The 6,965-nt window shown below is 35.5% G+C and overlaps 1 long non-coding RNA gene across 2 annotated transcripts; it reads left to right on the forward strand.

Annotated features, from left to right (window-relative positions):
* The first annotated feature begins 2,881 nt into the window (after positions 1-2,881).
* LOC143751519 (uncharacterized) lies at positions 2,882-6,520 on the forward strand. 2 transcript variants are annotated; one of them, XR_013207263.1, is made up of 5 exons: positions 2,882-3,217; positions 3,843-3,908; positions 4,169-4,224; positions 4,494-4,534; positions 5,229-6,520. It is a non-coding gene; the product is annotated as an uncharacterized LOC143751519 (long non-coding RNA). The 2 variants fall into 2 exon arrangements; XR_013207262.1 differs by lacking the exon at positions 2,882-3,217 and having other exon boundaries at positions 3,807-3,908.
* The last annotated feature ends 445 nt before the right edge of the window (positions 6,521-6,965 follow it).

The raw sequence follows: 6,965 nt of genomic DNA on the forward strand, positions 1-6,965 counted from the left end.
TCATTGAAGTCAGTGGCAGAGTATCTCACAGATGGGAACTCCTCACGGGTGGCATTGAAGTACGAGCCGCAGGTCGAGTGCCGTTTCTCCCCTCCGCCCGATGCACATGTGTGATTGATGACAACGTCTGTGTAGATCTTCACCTGCAGGAGCCGCATCGGTTCATTACCATGAGCCCACAGCACAACACTGCCTAGCAGGACACATCAAAGGACATGGCTGTGCTTTTCTACCTACAGCGGGAACGCAATGAGGGTATCAAAGGGCTTCAGAGCTCTAATACAAGGAGAAAATTTTTAACTAGGCGATCTGCATTTAGATGAATATCATTTCTGTCAGGGACATGACCTAGGCAGGACAACTGTCCCATGCTCAAAAGGAAGAGGTGGCCCACCCACATAAAATATGTGGAGACAAGTCCCAATTTGTATATGGATTTTTATTGGTTTTTAATCATCTTCTAAGTTGGTTCAATTTAGCTACAGGGATTCCCTAACATAGGGTTTAGTCTAGGCCAGGGGTTTTCAAACTAGGGCCCAAGGACCTCCAGGGTGCCTTAGGGGGTTGAAAAAGTTCAAAGAATGATGTAAAAATAATTCTATTATTATCATTATGGAGTGTCATATTTAGGGGTCCGTGGAAATAAAAAGTATTAAAACCCCTGGTCAAGGCCATATATCATATGGTTGGTAAATATTATATAATATTAAAAGGACTGACACTCAAATATATCTTCATTAGCATGCTAATGAAGGTGGGTTTAAGTCACATTGCACACTGTTCCCCGGTTTCACAGACATTGTTTAAGCCTAGCCAGACTCAAATTCATGTTTCAACAGAAAGCAACTTGCACTGACAGATCTTAAAATATGTCCGTGCTATTGTTTTGTCTCATGCAAACCAGTAGCCTAATCTTTTTTTTTTTATCTAAGGCACGTTTATAAAAGCTACTTAAATATCCTAATTGAACTAAGGCCTAGTTTAATCTAAGCCCTGTCTGAGAAACCAAGCCTTTATGTATTTAAAATAAATTTTAAATTTCAGAAACACTCATGGCCAAACTGATCATGTTTACAACTTCGTATTGATTGGCTGGTTACACTATTGCCCGCCTATAATGTTCTTCACCCTGATTGGCCAGTTAGCGCGTCAACATGAAAATGCCCGCGTCTCATGCTCAAGTGAAGTGAACTCAATACAAACAAAAGCTTCTGAATCGGAAACTGGATGGGATTACCTGAACTGCTGGAAATTGGTAGACTATGTTAAAAGTAAATAACTCACACACTCAGAAACCGCAGCTTTCGGTTCGAATCAAAATGAGCTTGTGACAAATTTGAAATGGTCTAAGTGTGCCATTTTTAGCTCAACATACGGACACCTGTTGTGTACAGGATTTGTTGACTTATAGACTATGTGATTATTACTAATAATAGCAACAACAGTAAGTACAAGCAATTCAAATCTACAACACTTGCATATATGTGTAAACATGCAAATTATAACTTTATTAGTTTGTTGATAGTGTAGGTAGGGTATGGTAATATCCCAGCTAACACATAACGTTCCCCTAACGTTAGTTTTTGGTTCCCGTTTGGTTATTTTTTTGGGAACCAAATACTAACGTTAGGGGAACGTTGTTTTTAGGTTTTATTTTTATGTAACCATAAAACAACGTTCCCAGAACGATGCAGGGTGGTTACTTTTAAATAACCCAAAAATAACTTATAAAGAACGTTCCCTAATGGTTATTTTTAAGTTATTGTTTTGCAACCATAAAACAACGTTCCCAGAACGTTGCTGGAAGGTTATTTTTGAATAACATCAAAACAACTTATAAAGAACGTTCCCTAATGGTTATTTTTAAGTTATTGTTTTGCAACCAGAAAACAACGTTCTCAGAACGTTGTTGGAAGGTTATTTTTTGAATAACCTCAAAACAACTTATAAAGAACGTTGCCTAATGATTATTTTTAAAGTTATTGTTTTGTTCCCAGAACCTTCCATAATGTGATCATGCAATAAATGCTACAATGACTTGTGCATCAATAATGCGCTTATTTTCTGGGGCGGCATATAGAAATGCACATAATGGATTACATAGCCTATTTATTTTCGTTTTGAATTGTTTTGTTTAAAAGACATTTCAAGCATTCTATAGTTCCTCATGTCTGTGAGGCATACCTGAGTTTCGGTTAATTTATGATGAGATGTGCTCTTCAGTTCACGCAATGCAATCGCGCCCGCGCCTCCATGTCATGATAATATTGTCTGCTATATGTTTGATTCTTATTTATTACATCCAGACAATTGGTTGATGAAAATTTGATTAAAATTAAGATACAATTTATACAAAACGAAATTCACTTTAAAGAAAGGCTTTCCACAAAACAAAACTTAATGAAGTGGTCAAAATCATGTCTGACCCATCATGTCTCCCGATATATTGCTCATCATGCTGTTCAATTTTCATAATCAGCAGATGGAAATAAAATAGCATTATAATAGTTTAACAAAAATGGAAAAAAATAACATTATAATAGTTTAACAAATATGAAACTAAATGTGCTTATTTAATGGCTGCCTACATTAGTTTCATATTTGTTAAACTATTATAGAACGGGTCATAGATCTCCAAAATTAGTTTAAAATTCATAATTTAATATTTATAAGATTTTTTTTAAGTAATGTTCTAATTCTAGATATTTATATTTGTAAATGCTGCAATGCATGCTTTTGACGTGGTTTAATCAATGGCCGTGCGCGTGAACTTTCGAGTCGCTTTCAAACACTGGAGCAGCGCAGAGTTGCCATGGAAATGGCGCGGGACCACTGCGAATGACAAGCAGCAAAACTCCCTCTCTCCCAGCTAACACACGACGTAACAGTTACGTAATGTATTCGTACTTTTTGGTCACGTCATGACTTTACCAATTGATAACGTAACTACAACGTCGCATGCTCGTAATTTCATTACCATCAAATTACCAACCCACAACGTCGTCAGTACGTCCTCCTAATTCTAGATGTTTATTTAAATGCCGCGTGCCTTTTGACGTGTTCTATGGTTTCAATGGGCGTACGTGCGCGTAAACATTGAGTCGCATTCAAAGACAGGAGCGCGCGCGAGCAGATGGAAACCATGGAAACGAGGAAACCTCATCAACTGGCAAACAGCAAAACAAGCGTCTCTCACTGTTGTTTTCACTGCTTTCAGGTAAGTTTAGTTACCAAAATCACACAAATAATACATACAAACGTTCCTGAGATCTTTCTTACGTGTAATTGTACACTTCTGTTGAATATTTACTTTATAGAAATGGTTTTGTGTCTTCGAAAAAGTCCGTTAGCATCTCAACCGTTTTCAGAAGAGCTAACGTTAAGTTAAGTTTAACTTACGTTACAATTGAGCTCTTGTTTTACATAAGTTTGGGTTTTAACCACATTTTTGTGTTGATAACAGTTTTTGATAGTTTTGTTTTGCTGGTAATTTGTCAATGGGTGATTGGAAGTACGCTAATTTATTTAACCTGAAATAATTCACTGTAACGTAAGTTACTGTTAATGACATCACTTACATAGATTGATAATAAGTGATTTCAGGAGGGACAGAAAAAAACCTCCACAACAAAGGGGGAATTATTGTTTAATCATGATAATAATTTCATATGCATTTATTGCACAATATATTACCTTAAGATGTTATATATATATATATATTCTTTATCTTTTCTGCATTTCATCTCTGCTCTAGCTTGCTTCCTTAGAATTTACAATAGAACAAAGGGTTTATTACATGTTAACATTGTTGGCTCTGTGACACATTGCATGTTATTTTCTAGAAGATCATGCTGATGGCCTTCTGCACCACCTGTCCAAGACAACCTCCACGGCTATGAACTCGACTAGTAAGCAAAACCTCAAACATACTGTTCAATAGTTGTGGGTCTGTAGGATTTATAATTTTGAATGAAGTCTCACACTTTAAACTCATTAACCCCAGATTTTTTCACTGACATTGTCCTTGAGAAGCCTGTAGGCTAAATAATCAGCTAAATAATCGGCAGCAAATATAATGTTATAATGGTAGTTATAATAATTCATTTAACTATTATGATAACAGGATATCATGGTCATTGGTATATATATATATATATATATTCTCTAGGTGTGTTTTTAATTATGTTGGCCAATGAGACAGACACCATACTGTCCAACTCAAAGGTATTTTATATATATTTTTTACTGATAAATACTAAAATTCTTTTTACTTTCAAATGCTGAATTCAGGGGGTCGACAACTTTGGGCACGCAAGTTATTTTTCACAGATATCTGGCCAGCTTACTCATGGCTCATACTCTTAGCCTTTTAAAATGTTTGAATGTATATCCGCAATACAATATCAGGGGGTAAAGATATCATTAGAGTTTTTAAAGTTATGGCTATGCTCTTGTTACCAGATGAGATATCATTTGACCCTATGATTCTTCAGGACAAGATCTTGATGCCATCCACACTCAGTACATGACGAAGGTGAGTTTCACAATAGCTGCCACTATCACAAATCAAGAGACAGAACACAACAGGCCTTCATCCATATGAACTCACACATATGTAGGGATGGGTATCGAAACCCAGTATTAAACATTAAACGGGCCCTGGGGCCAAATTAAGGAAGACCGCAGTATCGATAAGCTCAGATGTTATCGGTTCTGCTGACGGTACTGAAGAAATTACACACACTATTTATTATAGACATTGTCTTGCAAATTCTTTGAGGATTAGGAGGGGTGTTTTAAACAGTCTTCATACAAGTGTTTTTCAGGCTGGTTGTTTGTAATTTTGTAAGAGTAGGGAGAGGCTGTACCTCAGTGAAGACTTTTTACATTCGATAATTCAATTTCCGTACCTGATAAGTTAGATTTTCCTAAAAAACATCATGCACTGCTTATTTCAATTGTATTTTTCTTCTATTGAATTTATCCATTCTTGTAATTTGTTTATAATTTTCAAGCAGATTCACTCCTCTAAATAAATAATCTCTTGAAATTTGTTTTTATATCGCAATATATATAGCAGCAGATAAACAAAATATTTTATGTAAGGTTTTCAATATTGTACAGCCCTAATATTGAGCATTTAACCTAACCCTAATTTTAAATTGAACCTGGAATGATAATTTGTGATACCAGATGAGATTTTGAACTGTACTATGTTTGTATTGCAGGTTTTCTGGGATCCACAGCGGAAGGCATCAAGGCGTGAGATGTTGGCCTGGACAGATGTATCTGTACACCACACCGACCTCTGCTTTTGCACGGATGGCTGATTACTACCATGTTCTGTATAGGTTTTATTATAGCAAAACTGAGCACCTGTGAAAGTGGAATCTGTAGGTGTAAAGTAGTCAGACATCAGTACATTTAAAGTCACAGAGAGAAAGTTTTTTTTTTTTTTATAGAAGTTTCAAACTTTTTTCTCTTTCACAAAAAACACTGCAGTTACAGCTTTTCAAATTCTTCATTGGAGGTGCACAAATACTTTTCTTTTTTTCAAATCACAAAGTAATAAATGTATGCTGACATTTAAGGCGCGGCCACACAGGGGGTTTGAGCATATGTGACTGTGAATAAAAAGTGAAGTGTGACCACATGAGAATAGCCAAACAGTATAGATGATTCACAAAATTATACACCAAGAAATGTGCATAATTGGCCAAAATGTTACTGTTTATCAACAAAAATATGACCCTATGAGTTTGGTAATTTGTAGAATAGGATTTGTGCACCTGCAATGAAGAATTTAAATGCATTTTGAAATTACTAGTGGAACTGATGCAAAAGTATTATCATTATGTATCAGGTAGGTGTAATTGTACCAATAAAGGCATCAATTTAATATTTTTATAAGAATTTACACGCCATGTTATTGCATCCTATTAATGCTCGACTGTAATCTGAATAAAAAAATAATAGTGCTTTGCTCTTTTCTTTGTGCCTTTAAAGAAGAAAAATGCATAGATATTAGCAACATTAATTACATTTTAGTATTAGAAATACTACTATGACTAACACATACTGAAGGCTACATGGACAGCGTTTCCCAAAAGCATCATAAGATTGCATAAAAACGGATCTTAATATTACGGTCTGTTTCCCAAAAACATATCGTTCCAATAAAATAGAAAGTTTGTTTTTTGTTGCAAAAAAATCTTTCAGCGTAAATAATCTATTGCTCTTTGCAGTTAATGTTAACCGCATCTATTTTATATAGGCTACTTTGTGTATATGGCATCTATCGCTAATTTTCACCTCGCTGCTCGCTGGCATCTGTTACAGATGACTGGGGTGAAGATGGAAGAGGCTTTCAAGTGCAGGATCTACAATTAGACTACTAATAAAAGTGTATTCTTAGTTAGTTTTCGTATCGCCTTTTGCGCATGTTTTGAATGTGATGCATAGCCTATGATGTGTTTTTTGTGTGTTTTTAATCAACAATTAAACAATGAATCGACAAAAACATGGACTGTACAGGTTGATTATTCATATAGATTTACGGTTGTATTTTATTAAAGTAAAAAAAAAAAGATGAATTGTTGTTGAACGTAAAGAAAACTCTACTGGCTTACTAAAAACAAACCATAAAAAATAACGTTCTGGGAAACAAAAACTAACGTTCTCGGAACCAAAAACTAACGTTCCGAGAACGTTCTGGGTAACAAAAACTAACGTTCCGAGAACGTTCTGGGAACCAAAATCGAACGTTCTGGGAACCAAAAACTAACTTTCTGAGAACCAAAAACTAACATTCTGAGAACATTCTGGGAACCAAAAACTAACGTTCTGAAAACGTTAAGAAAACTTTCCTGGCTAACCAAAAACAAACCATAAAAAATAACGTTCTGAGAACCAAACACTAACGTTCTGAGAACGTTCTGGGAACCAAAATCTAACGTTCCGAGAAC

The sequence above is a fragment of the Siphateles boraxobius genome, unplaced genomic scaffold (assembly GCF_051911475.1).
Source record: "Siphateles boraxobius isolate OS27281-9 unplaced genomic scaffold, OSU_SipBor_1 26, whole genome shotgun sequence".
Taxonomy (NCBI): domain Eukaryota; kingdom Metazoa; phylum Chordata; class Actinopteri; order Cypriniformes; family Leuciscidae; genus Siphateles; species Siphateles boraxobius.